The following is a 12,392-nucleotide window of genomic DNA, read 5'->3' as shown; positions in this document are numbered from 1 at the left end:
ATTTTTGCTATGTCAACAACAACTATATCACTGGAGTTGTGATTCGTTCCTCAGTTGATTAGTGTTGAATGAATTGATTTGGTTGACTGAACGACTTTCTTTCCTCAAAAAAAATCAGTGTTTATGAATGATTAAATTTGGTTGAATGAATGAATCAATGATTTAATTTGTATACTGAGTACTATGTTTGCTGAAGAAATTACTTCTAATTATAATCCAGACACACTCTTCAAGTTGTCATTGTTGACCTACAGAGTCACTGGATTTGGTCCTTGCTTCATTCTTGTTATACTGTGAATTCGGACATAGTCATTTGGTGAACTGTTTTTCACATGCTATAATAGGAAAGTAGGCGTATTCCGACACACCGACTCACTTGTTTTGTTCTTGAGTGAATCAGTGTTTTTAACAAATTGATTTGGTTGAGTGAATGAATCAATGATTCATTAATAAAGGTAGTCACTTGTATCAATCAAGTAAATGATTCAGTTTATATCCACACTCTTTGAACATCATTCATTCAGACAATAAACTATTGGATAACAAAAAAAATCAAAATAATAATAATAATAACAAATAAAAAATATATATAATTCCAAATCTACATTGTAAATGACTAAATTCTGCTTTGAGTTAAATGAAATCTCTACCAAATTACACTTGTATCAATCAAGTAAATGATTCAGTTTATATCCACACTCTTTGAACATCATTCATTCAGACAATAAACTATTGGATAACAAAAAAATCAAAATAATAATAATAATAACAAATAAAAAATATATATAATTCCAAATCTACATTGTAAATGACTAAATTCTGCTTTGAGTTAAATGAAATCTCTACCAAATTAAGCATTTCTACCATTGCTCCTAATTTACATACAAAGCTAATTCAGTTCAGTGATGTAATTAACCTCTAATATAGATAGCAGTACTGCAGGTACAATATGATATTACCATTACCAGCCAGCTAACAGAGGCTTTGCTGAGCTTTGCGTCAAACATTGATTTGTCCCAAGGTGCCGCTGAGAAGTGCGCAGAGCTCCTTAGTCACTTGAACTCGGGTTCTCAGTGATCACACTTCTGTGGATCTGTAGATGTTTGCAATGTTGTACCGTAGTGCCGACCCCTTTCAAGTGTTTAGTGTTATGGTGGGGAATTGAGCCACGGCTCAGCCTGTACAAACCCCTCACTCTTGTAAGCTTGTATTAATGCTGTAAATAAAAGCACAGGTATTGGTTTATTTTGCTGCCTTGGTGCCTGAAGGAGAAAGCAGCAGCTTTTTTCTCCTCTCTGTGTCTCTCTTCAGTGGACTCTGCTTTATGAAGGCAGCGTTATTGACCTCCCATCCTTTGAGAGCCACGCGTTACAGCGCAGGTGAGGAGCATGAGGATACTGCCCCTTTAATTCATCAAAAGCAGAGATGTGTGGAAGGGGGTGTCGAGGAAGAAAAAAACAGCCCTAGCCGGTGTCTACAAGCTGCATTCCAAAGGGAGATGTTTTCAATTCACTCATTATAAAAAGGTCATTCAGGGTCAAGTTCAATGCCATGGAAAAGAAGTGCTTGCTGTGCGGAGCACCACCCACACAGTGTGCACCCGCTGGAGAGAGAATTACTGGAACTATGTAACTTAATTGTTTTGGCAAAATATAAGAAAATTAGCCCTGCATGCTATTTACATTCGGGGAAAAAAGGTGAAATAGAGGGGGAGAGAAAGAGGTGGGCATTAGTGATTTGGCGGTGGAGGAGAGGAAGGTGATGGAAACCGTAACAAAGTAAACATGCTCTCCAGAAGAGCTGCTCTGTAATAATGTTATTAGTATGCATGTGGCCAAGCCCAAATGTAGCCTATATAACAGTCCATGCCCACTTTCACCCACCACGTTTTTTATTCCCCCCTTCTCCCTACAATAATGGCTTTAGACTCTATTCAGAGCGAGGGACACTCGCAGAGCATGGGCAGCAAAAGGACGGGATTGGGAGATAATGCACATCGGCAAATAGAACATGACCGCCGTGTCCAGCATCAACGCTGCCCATTGTCTGCTCTGAGAACGGATGATAGCGACTGGGGAGGACAACAAAGCTGGGCCACAATGGACCGAGCGTATTAAGACTGTGCCCAGACCACTGGCTAGCTGCGCAGAATGAGCGAGAGGGAAAAGAGATGTGGAAAGGAATATGTAATAAATGAAATTAGGTTCTGGCCACTTTCGCATTGGCCATCCGTCATGAATACCTTCGGTTTAGGATGTGCAGGCTATTGAGGTGCATCTGAAAGAATGGTGGAACGTTGAGGGCAGGGGCTTATGGTTCATTTACATATGCATGTTATTCTGCATGAAAGGGGGCAGGGCACAGAGGGGGGGACTTATGCGAGGAGAGAGAAAGAGGCCATCTTCGGTCCAGCAATATTGTCGGCACAAGGACAGCAAACATGTTTGGCTTTTGTATTCACAATTTAATGAGTATCATTGAAGAGAATGGGTTGAAAGGTGCACTGTATGAGATTTTTTTTTTTGGGGGGGGAAGACTTGAGAAGTTTGTTTATTGAGCGAGTACATTAAATACATATGATAAGCTTACAGTAATGATGAATATATCGGAGCGGTCAGGTTGGTTTTGACAGGAAATTTCAGGTTTACATCATCATTTATGTCATGACTCTAAACAGTTAAAAGAAGTCTGGCTATATGATGGCATTTAACTATATGCCTTGTAGGACTTTCTTCTTAGGGTCTTGGTGTAGAATGACAGTTTAGCTTCAATATTTTCATTTATGAAAAAAACTTTAATTTATTTTCAAATGTGGATGACAGTAGAGAGAATAACGTTCTCTAGTGCAGTCTTAAAGAAATAGTTCACCCCAAAATGGAAATTTGCTAAAAATGTACTCACTCTCCAGCCATCCACTGTGTAGATTGTCATTTGTTTCTTTATCTAAACAGTTTTGCAGAAATGTTATATTACATCACTTGTTCACCAATGGATCCTCTGGAGTAAATGGGTGTGATCAGAATGAAAGTTTAAACAGCTGATAAAAACATCACAATAATCTACAAGTAATCCACACAACTGCAGTATATCAATTAAAGCAATTGTCAATTTTCTTTTCTTTTTTATAAATTTTCTCTAAATCTGTTCTGAGGAAGAAACAAACTGATCTACATTTCAGGATGACCTGAGGTTAACAGAATTTTCTGCAATTTTATTTTATTTAATTTTATAAGAAAAGGGAAAATAAATAGCGTTCTTAAATGTTTTATGAGATACAGAAATATAATCATTTAAATTTACAGTACTCCATTTATATTTATTTAAAAGTACTGCATGATGATTTTTGTTTGAACATTTGAGGCTATAAACTCTCTTTAAGTGTTACCCTACATTAAATAAAACTAGAAAAAAAAAAGATCACACTCCATGCCAGTTCAGTTCCACCAGGACAATGCGTAAGATGTGTAAAAGCAGTGAAAGTGAGAGCGTGTTAGCCTTAATGAACGAGAGGATGAGATATCTTTGAACCTCTATGCCTGGGAATAATCTTCTTCCAAGTTTGATTAATTATTGTAATCTCAGCAAAACTTATTTTTTGAAAGTCAAAAGCTGACATTTTCATGGCATTCATTTGTAATGCTGTACTCAAAACACACAGGTCACCAGGTAATTAGCACTTCTAATTGCAAAAACTCCACAGCACATGTATGTATGCAAAAATACCATCTGGAAGATGTCCGCTGAGAAGTTTACTCAATATTTCAATTCTTTCTTTAAGAATATGTCTTATATTCATATGATTTCATCTTTGACCCTTACCTGATGTCTTTCATTGTTAATTAAAGCATAGGTTGATGAACATTCCGTACCCTGGATAAAAAGCCATGAATCTCAAGCTGAGTTGGCCAAAGTCAACTGGTTAAATCTGTTAGTCTTGGCAGCGAGATGATTGAGGATAACCATAAATTCAGCAATAGCCTTTACTGTCAGCAGCCTCTTGGGACGTGCGGTCGTGTGGATCATCCCCTCGGTGGAAGAGCCTCGGTGTGTCCATGACGTTGACCTCTCCTGACCCCGCCGCTGTTAAAAACTCCATCTGTCTCCTGTCCAGATTTCTAACACCTCTTTCTGGCCTGAACACCTGGAACTTACCAGCCTTAAGATGGCTTCTTGTTCTCTCCAGAAAAGAATCTCTCTCAGAAATCAGCCTTTTGGAATCCAGCCCCTCAGAAGGAAGTCTTCCGCAGTTAAGACCTCCACAGCTCAGTCTGTTTGAACTAAGCCTTTGAGGACTTAGCCTTTCTGTGGGCTAGTGAAGGCCAGAGCTGAAAGGAGGAGAAAGAAAAGGAAAGAAACGTGAAATAGAGGGAGGCAGAAAGAGGGCACGGCCGTGTGATTCAGCCTTCAACTCTTTGCAGCGACATTCTGTGTGCCGCTGCTCAAGGTAGCCCACCAGCTCTGGTTCACCAAATGTCACATTCTCGACTCACTCCGCTTTGCTTTCTGTTTTGTATATAGCATCTGACTTTGAATTAAACAAATGTTTTTGGACAAAAGACATTTCTCATGATGAAAGCTAGTAGGTTAAGCTTCTGGGGTTATTTGGTGTTGTTAATGTTGTTGTTGATTTCTAGTATTTTTTAAGTCAATATAGCATATTTGATTAGGTGTTCTTTGACCTACTAAAGCTTAATTGGTTAACTCATACCAGACACACAAATTAACCAGGGTTCAGGGCAAAAAAATAAAGAATTGTATGGCCCCTTTAGTTAATTTTTCTGTTTTTGCTTTTCATAATCTGTTCTCTAACAGTGGATTTATTTGGAAATATTCCATTCAATGCACATCTAGTTTTCAGTTTAGTAGAATATCCACAGTCTAGCTGTCTTTAGTAGTAAAGTTACAGACTGACCTCGTGACTGAATTCAAAGAACACACATTTCAAGGCTATAGATTTGTAGTGTTGCAGGAAAGTGGAGTAGATGGTATATTAGTGAAGATGGTATATAGTGGTGTAGATGGTATATTATTGTGTGTTATGATTTTTCACTGAAATATATAGATTTATTAAAAACACCCTATATTTGTGGTTCTCAACCAGGGGGCCAGGGCCCACTAGGGGGCATCAGCAAAATTCCATGGGGGCCAAGACAAGGCAAGCATTACAAATAAGCTAAAACAACTAAAAATCAATAAAATGTATGTCTAGACATGATTACTAGACATTTAAATTAATAAAGTATTATAATTCCATGGGCATTTTTATACATTTTATGATTTTTTTTTCTAGTTATGCCAAGCTCAAAAATATTTTAACAAGGAATAAATCAGTAAAATATTTGATATGCTTAACAGTAATTCTTATCCAGTTAATCACAAATAACTTGAAAAGTCAAGGAACCTTTGAATGTTGTGAACAGTAGGGGACCTTTTAGTCCTAGAGCGTGATGATATATTATGTTGCCAGTGTCCAGACAAATAACAAATAAAACAACTATTTTGATACTGATTCATACAGTCTAAAACATTCCTCAACTAGGCCAGAGCTGAAAGGAGGAGAAAGAAAAGGAAAGAAACGTGAAATAGAGGGAGGCAGAAAGAGGGCACGGCCGTGTGATTCAGCCTTCAACTCTTTGCAGCGACATTCTGTGTGCCGCTGCTCAAGGTAGCCCACCAGCTCTGGTTCACCAAATGTCACATTCTCGACTCACTCCGCTTTGCTTTCTGTTTTGTATATAGCATCTGACTTTGAATTAAACAAATGTTTTTGGACAAAAGACATTTCTCATGATGAAAGCTAGTAGGTTAAGCTTCTGGGGTTATTTGGTGTTGTTAATGTTGTTGTTGATTTCTAGTATTTTTTAAGTCAATATAGCATATTTGATTAGGTGTTCTTTGACCTACTAAAGCTTAATTGGTTAACTCATACCAGACACACAAATTAACCAGGGTTCAGGGCAAAAAAATAAAGAATTGTATGGCCCCTTTAGTTAATTTTTCTGTTTTTGCTTTTCATAATCTGTTCTCTAACAGTGGATTTATTTGGAAATATTCCATTCAATGCACATCTAGTTTTCAGTTTAGTAGAATATCCACAGTCTAGCTGTCTTTAGTAGTAAAGTTACAGACTGACCTCGTGACTGAATTCAAAGAACACACATTTCAAGGCTATAGATTTGTAGTGTTGCAGGAAAGTGGAGTAGATGGTATATTAGTGAAGATGGTATATAGTGGTGTAGATGGTATATTATTGTGTGTTATGATTTTTCACTGAAATATATAGATTTATTAAAAACACCCTATATTTGTGGTTCTCAACCAGGGGGCCAGGGCCCACTAGGGGGCATCAGCAAAATTCCATGGGGGCCAAGACAAGGCAAGCATTACAAATAAGCTAAAACAACAAAAAATCAATAAAATGTATGTCTAGACATGATTACTAGACATTTAAATTAATAAAGTATTATAATTCCATGGGCATTTTTATACATTTTATGACATTTTTTTCTAGTTATGCCAAGCTCAAAAATATTTTAACAAGGAATAAATCAGTAAAATATTTGATATGCTTAACAGTAATTCTTATCCAGTTAATCACAAATAACTTGAAAAGTCAAGGAACCTTTGAATGTTGTGAACAGTAGGGGACCTTTTAGTCCTAGAGCGTGATGATATATTATGTTGCCAGTGTCCAGACAAATAACAAATAAAACAACTATTTTGATACTGATTCATACAGTCTAAAACATTCCTCAACTTTTTTTTTCAAAATCCTCATAACTTTGAAAGCTCTTACATACTGCTGTATGTATTATAATAAAACTTAGAAACTTTTCATAATATGCTTACAGTAATACCAGCAGTGGTTCTCTGTACTTTTGCTTTCTGCCTGAGTGTGATGACATGGCACTGAGTGTATTGTGTCTTCGTCGTGGTTTGTAATTTCAAGGCTAGTGTATTGTCCTGAAGCTCTGCTGACTTCATTGAATTTGTTCTTCTGAAGGTGGTATGTCATTTTTCTGTGTCAGTATTGCAATGGTGTACTTTTGTAGAGTGTGAAGCCTCTGGTTTAGAGCGGATTCTATTGTTTATTATTATGTGGTGTTGGACTGTGGTTTAATACCAGATGTACTCTTTGTTCCTGGTGAACTGCCTCCTTAGGTAGCATTTAAAGGCATCACATGCACATTTCTGATGTGAATGCTGTTGCAAAATTTAGGCAAAGTTATTGTTACATTGAATGATGTCTTGATTATGCAATAAATGTAAAGCACTTCAACAAGATTCTCGTTTTTTTTTTTTTCAAAATTCTCAAATGTTTCTTCAAAATTTAATCTATTCGTAAACATTGACACGTGCAAACAAAGAGCGTTCAGTGCGCCGGCATCCAGGTGCAGGTTAACAGGTTAAAAACTCACATTCTTCTGTATTTTAGAAAAACTTTTTCCTTACAGTAATGCCAGCCGTGGTTCTCTTTTCTTTTTGCTTTCTGCCTGACATGAATAAATCAACAATTGTTGATTGTAAATCTACACTCTTGTGCTTAAAGGGACAGTCCACCCAAAGATGAAAATTTGATGTTTATCTGCTTACCCCCAGGGCATCCAAGATGTAGGTGACTTGTAGGTGTAGGTGACACGAAGCGATCGGTTTGTGCCAGAAACCGAACAGTATTTATATAATTTTTACCTTTACCTCTAATACACCACAATGTCCAACTTCCTTGAACGAGCGCACGGCATCCGGTGTGTGAGGTGTGTACGCGCTCTGGCGTAGTTTACATTAATGGGTGTGTTGATATCCAGCCGAAGAGCAATCAACCATAACTTCAGGCGAGCAGGCTCAGAAGTTGGGAATACGTGGAAAGTCACCACTTCTGAATAAGTTCGCGCGATAGCTGTCTTTAGTAGTAAAGTTACAGACTGACCTCGTGACTGAATTCAAAGAACACACATTTCAAGGCTATAGATTTGTAGTGTTGCAGGAAAGTGGAGTAGATGGTATATTAGTGAAGATGGTATATAGTGGTGTAGATGGTATATTATTGTGTGTTATGATTTTTCACTGAAATATATAGATTTATTAAAAACACCCTATATTTGTGGTTCTCAACCAGGGGGCCAGGGCCCACTAGGGGGCATCAGCAAAATTCCATGGGGGCCAAGACAAGGCAAGCATTACAAATAAGCTAAAACAACAAAAAATCAATAAAATGTATGTCTAGACATGATTACTAGACATTTAAATTAATAAAGTATTATAATTCCATGGGCATTTTTATACATTTTATGACATTTTTTTCTAGTTATGCCAAGCTCAAAAATATTTTAACAAGGAATAAATCAGTAAAATATTTGATATGCTTAACAGTAATTCTTATCCAGTTAATCACAAATAACTTGAAAAGTCAAGGAACCTTTGAATGTTGTGAACAGTAGGGGACCTTTTAGTCCTAGAGCGTGATGATATATTATGTTGCCAGTGTCCAGACAAATAACAAATAAAACAACTATTTTGATACTGATTCATACAGTCTAAAACATTCCTCAACTTTTTTTTTCAAAATCCTCATAACTTTGAAAGCTCTTACATACTGCTGTATGTATTATAATAAAACTTAGAAACTTTTCATAATATGCTTACAGTAATACCAGCAGTGGTTCTCTGTACTTTTGCTTTCTGCCTGAGTGTGATGACATGGCACTGAGTGTATTGTGTCTTCGTCGTGGTTTGTAATTTCAAGGCTAGTGTATTGTCCTGAAGCTCTGCTGACTTCATTGAATTTGTTCTTCTGAAGGTGGTATGTCATTTTTCTGTGTCAGTATTGCAATGGTGTACTTTTGTAGAGTGTGAAGCCTCTGGTTTAGAGCGGATTCTATTGTTTATTATTATGTGGTGTTGGACTGTGGTTTAATACCAGATGTACTCTTTGTTCCTGGTGAACTGCCTCCTTAGGTAGCATTTAAAGGCATCACATGCACATTTCTGATGTGAATGCTGTTGCAAAATTTAGGCAAAGTTATTGTTACATTGAATGATGTCTTGATTATGCAATAAATGTAAAGCACTTCAACAAGATTCTCGTTTTTTTTTTTTTCAAAATTCTCAAATGTTTCTTCAAAATTTAATCTATTCGTAAACATTGACACGTGCAAACAAAGAGCGTTCAGTGCGCCGGCATCCAGGTGCAGGTTAACAGGTTAAAAACTCACATTCTTCTGTATTTTAGAAAAACTTTTTCCTTACAGTAATGCCAGCCGTGGTTCTCTTTTCTTTTTGCTTTCTGCCTGACATGAATAAATCAACAATTGTTGATTGTAAATCTACACTCTTGTGCTTAAAGGGACAGTCCACCCAAAGATGAAAATTTGATGTTTATCTGCTTACCCCCAGGGCATCCAAGATGTAGGTGACTTGTAGGTGTAGGTGACACGAAGCGATCGGTTTGTGCCAGAAACCGAACAGTATTTATATAATTTTTACCTCTAATACACCACTATGTCCAACTGTCTTTGGGCGAGCGCACGGCATCCGGTGCGTGAGGTGTGTACGCGCTCTGGCGTAGTTTACGTTAATGGGTGTGTTGATATCCAGCCGAAGAGCAGTCAACCATAACTTCAGGTGAGCAGGCTCAGAAGTTGGGAATACGTGGAAAGTCACCACTTCTGAATAAGTTCGCGCGAGAGAACGTAATCTTTTAGTTTTAAGTTGGTTTGAACAATCCAGATAAGCACAAGTAAGTACCATTTTGATTAGCCGTCGTTCCTACAATGACTGCACTGTGTAAATAATGAGTGACGTATACGCGCGAGAGATCACTTCCGGCGCTTGCGTAAACTACGCCAGAGCGCGTACACACCTCACGCACCGGATGCCGTGCGCGCGCCCAAAGACAGTTGGACATAGTGGTGTATTAGAGGTAAAAAATTATATAAATACTGTTTGGTTTCTGGTACAGACCGATCGTTTTGTGTCTTAGGACATCAATGTGTCGTCACGAGCCACAGGGTTTAATTTGGATTTGTCTGTGCATGTTTTTTTTACTCTCATAGATTTTGTTACCATTGCCATGCATTATACGACTGATAGACTGCAACGGTTCAAGTTAAAAATCATCATATGTGTTCTACTGAAGAAACAAAGTCACCTACATCTTGGATGCCCTGGGGGTAAGCAGATAAACATCACATTTTCATTTTTGGGCGAACTATCTCTTTAACAAGGCTGCATTCATTTGATAAAACAAAATGCAATAAAACAGTAATATTATGAAATATTGTTACAACTAAAAATATATTTATGGCCATTTTAATATATTTTAAGATACAATTTATTCCTGTGATTGGAACGCTGCATTTACAGCAGCCATTACTCCAGTCATCAGTCACATGACCCCTCAGAAAACATTTTAATATGCTGATGTGGTATTATTATCCATGTTGAAAAGCCATGCTGCTTATTATTGTTGTGAAAACCATGATACATGATACTTTGATCAACAGAAAGTTCACAAGAACAGCATTTATTTGAAATAGAAATCTTTATAAACATTGTAAATGTCTGTCCTGTCACTTTAATTTTATAATTTCAATGTATCAAGTATTTGAACAGTATAGTGTACTTGGCAATGGAAGTGTCGCATTACTGTAAGTCCTGCCTGTAATATTGTAACTCTGTTTGTCTGGATCACAGGTGTTTGTCCACATTTCGTCTTCAAAAATGTCCATATGACAAAGATGGGGTACTTGGAACACACAGGGCAGTGGACACAAGCATTTGGAAAGCTCCCAACATGTTTGGCATCAAATGAGCGGTTTAGTCAGCCATTATCACAACACAGTCCATCTCTCACAGACAACAGAGTGTATCCAGTATAATATATGAAATACAAGAGACCCCAGTCTTTATGCTTCAAATGGTTTGACACCACCCTTTCTCTGTTTCTCTGTTCTCTGTTTAGTACAGAAGCTCTAGTGGTGTTGGTTGTGTTCTGGAAGAGCTGAGGGACACAACGGCTACCATGCACATCTGCATCCTGTATGTGGCTGAGGGGGGTGAGTTAACACACAGAGACAGCCAGAACCCTTAACTGCAGTGACGGTCAGTGCCATGGGACAATGTGCGTGCAGGGTGAATCCTGGGTCAGGAACTGTTTCCTGCTCTGGGTCTCACTCTCGTCTCTCAGACAGCTAGGCACTCCATGCACAACTGGCTATTTGCTTACGTGCCAACCTTGACAACATATAGGCCCTGCGTGACACTTTTGTGAGTTTGGGTGCATATTTAGAAAAAAAGATCAGATTTGTGTCAGTTTTCTTTTCATGCTGTTCACTTTCAGGGTTTGGATCCTCCTTAGCCAGCAGAAATTCATCTAGAATTTGTTAAATTGTGGTTTAATTAAGCATCAGACCCCATCACTTTGTTATAACTCAGCAAACCCCCTCCTTTTTCCATTCACAGCACAATGAGCCCTAGCAAAATGGAATTTGTCCTTTGTTATGATTAGATTCATCCGTTTGATCACAGTTGAAACGGTACGAGAATCAAAGCTTGGCACAGTCTTCCTTTTTTCTCTCTTACACCTCATTCTGCTCATCTCGCAGGCTTAAACATTGTAACCATGGCAATGAGAGTTTGGGATGAAAAGAACCCATAATTTTGCAGCGGGATTAATCCTGAAACATAAGATGTGCTGAGTGAAATCCTTGTCAAAACCCCGCAAATTCTCCACTGGCCGGCGTATCCGTTGCGCTCGGCTCTGTGTACCGTGTGATTTGACAATGTGGTAGTTTTTTTTACTTATTTCTCCTTGTGCGGCTATTGACATGTTGACACAAAGTGGTTTTGCAGACAGACAGTGCCCATATTTCAATCAACATTAACCCGAGACATTGGACAGAGGTAGAGTGGTAAAAGCAGTAGTGACATGTACAGACACATCACCAGACAACTATAATTTCTGCCTGATGCCAGCTGGGAGCTCCAAGAGCAGAATAAACATTTAGCGTAGCGGGAGAAAATGGAGACGGTAGTCGGCAACTGAAAAACTGCCCTGCTGCATAAGCTTTTATTTTTGGATTTTCCATGATTATATGGAAACTACTTTCGTTTGTATTATTGGAGGCTATCATAACATGGCTCATCCACAAAAGAGATCATGTGCTACAGAAATGATTTTTGAGGGAAAACAGGGTCTTGCAGTTGTTGCAAAACTATAGGCAACAAAGTCAAATATATTTACTCATATAAACAAATAATAATAAAGTAGTTTTGAATTTGTGTGGTGGTACATGTTGTTTCTTTGTTTTAGTCCGTTGAGTTCATAAGTTCACTGCTGTTCAATAATTTACACTGTAAGTGATTTTAGTAAAAGATTTATTCACAGCTTATGA

At 37.9% G+C, this 12,392-nt stretch overlaps 1 long non-coding RNA gene across 1 annotated transcript in view; it reads left to right on the top strand.

The window, feature by feature from the left end:
- LOC107560456 (uncharacterized) overlaps positions 1–11,050 on the top strand; it is a 157,021-nt gene extending 145,971 nt beyond the window's left edge. The window contains exon 5 of the long non-coding RNA XR_001605735.1: positions 10,966–11,050. This is a non-coding gene — a long non-coding RNA (uncharacterized lncRNA). The remainder of the gene's footprint in view (positions 1–10,965) is intronic.
- The last annotated feature ends 1,342 nt before the right edge of the window (positions 11,051–12,392 follow it).

Source organism: Sinocyclocheilus grahami, unplaced genomic scaffold, assembly GCF_001515645.1.
Source record: "Sinocyclocheilus grahami isolate Dianchi unplaced genomic scaffold, SAMN03320097.WGS_v1.1 scaffold728.1, whole genome shotgun sequence".
NCBI classification, from domain to species: Eukaryota; Metazoa; Chordata; class Actinopteri; order Cypriniformes; family Cyprinidae; genus Sinocyclocheilus; species Sinocyclocheilus grahami.
Note: the sequence above shows the minus strand (reverse complement) of the source record. Positions and strands in the feature narration are given on the sequence as shown.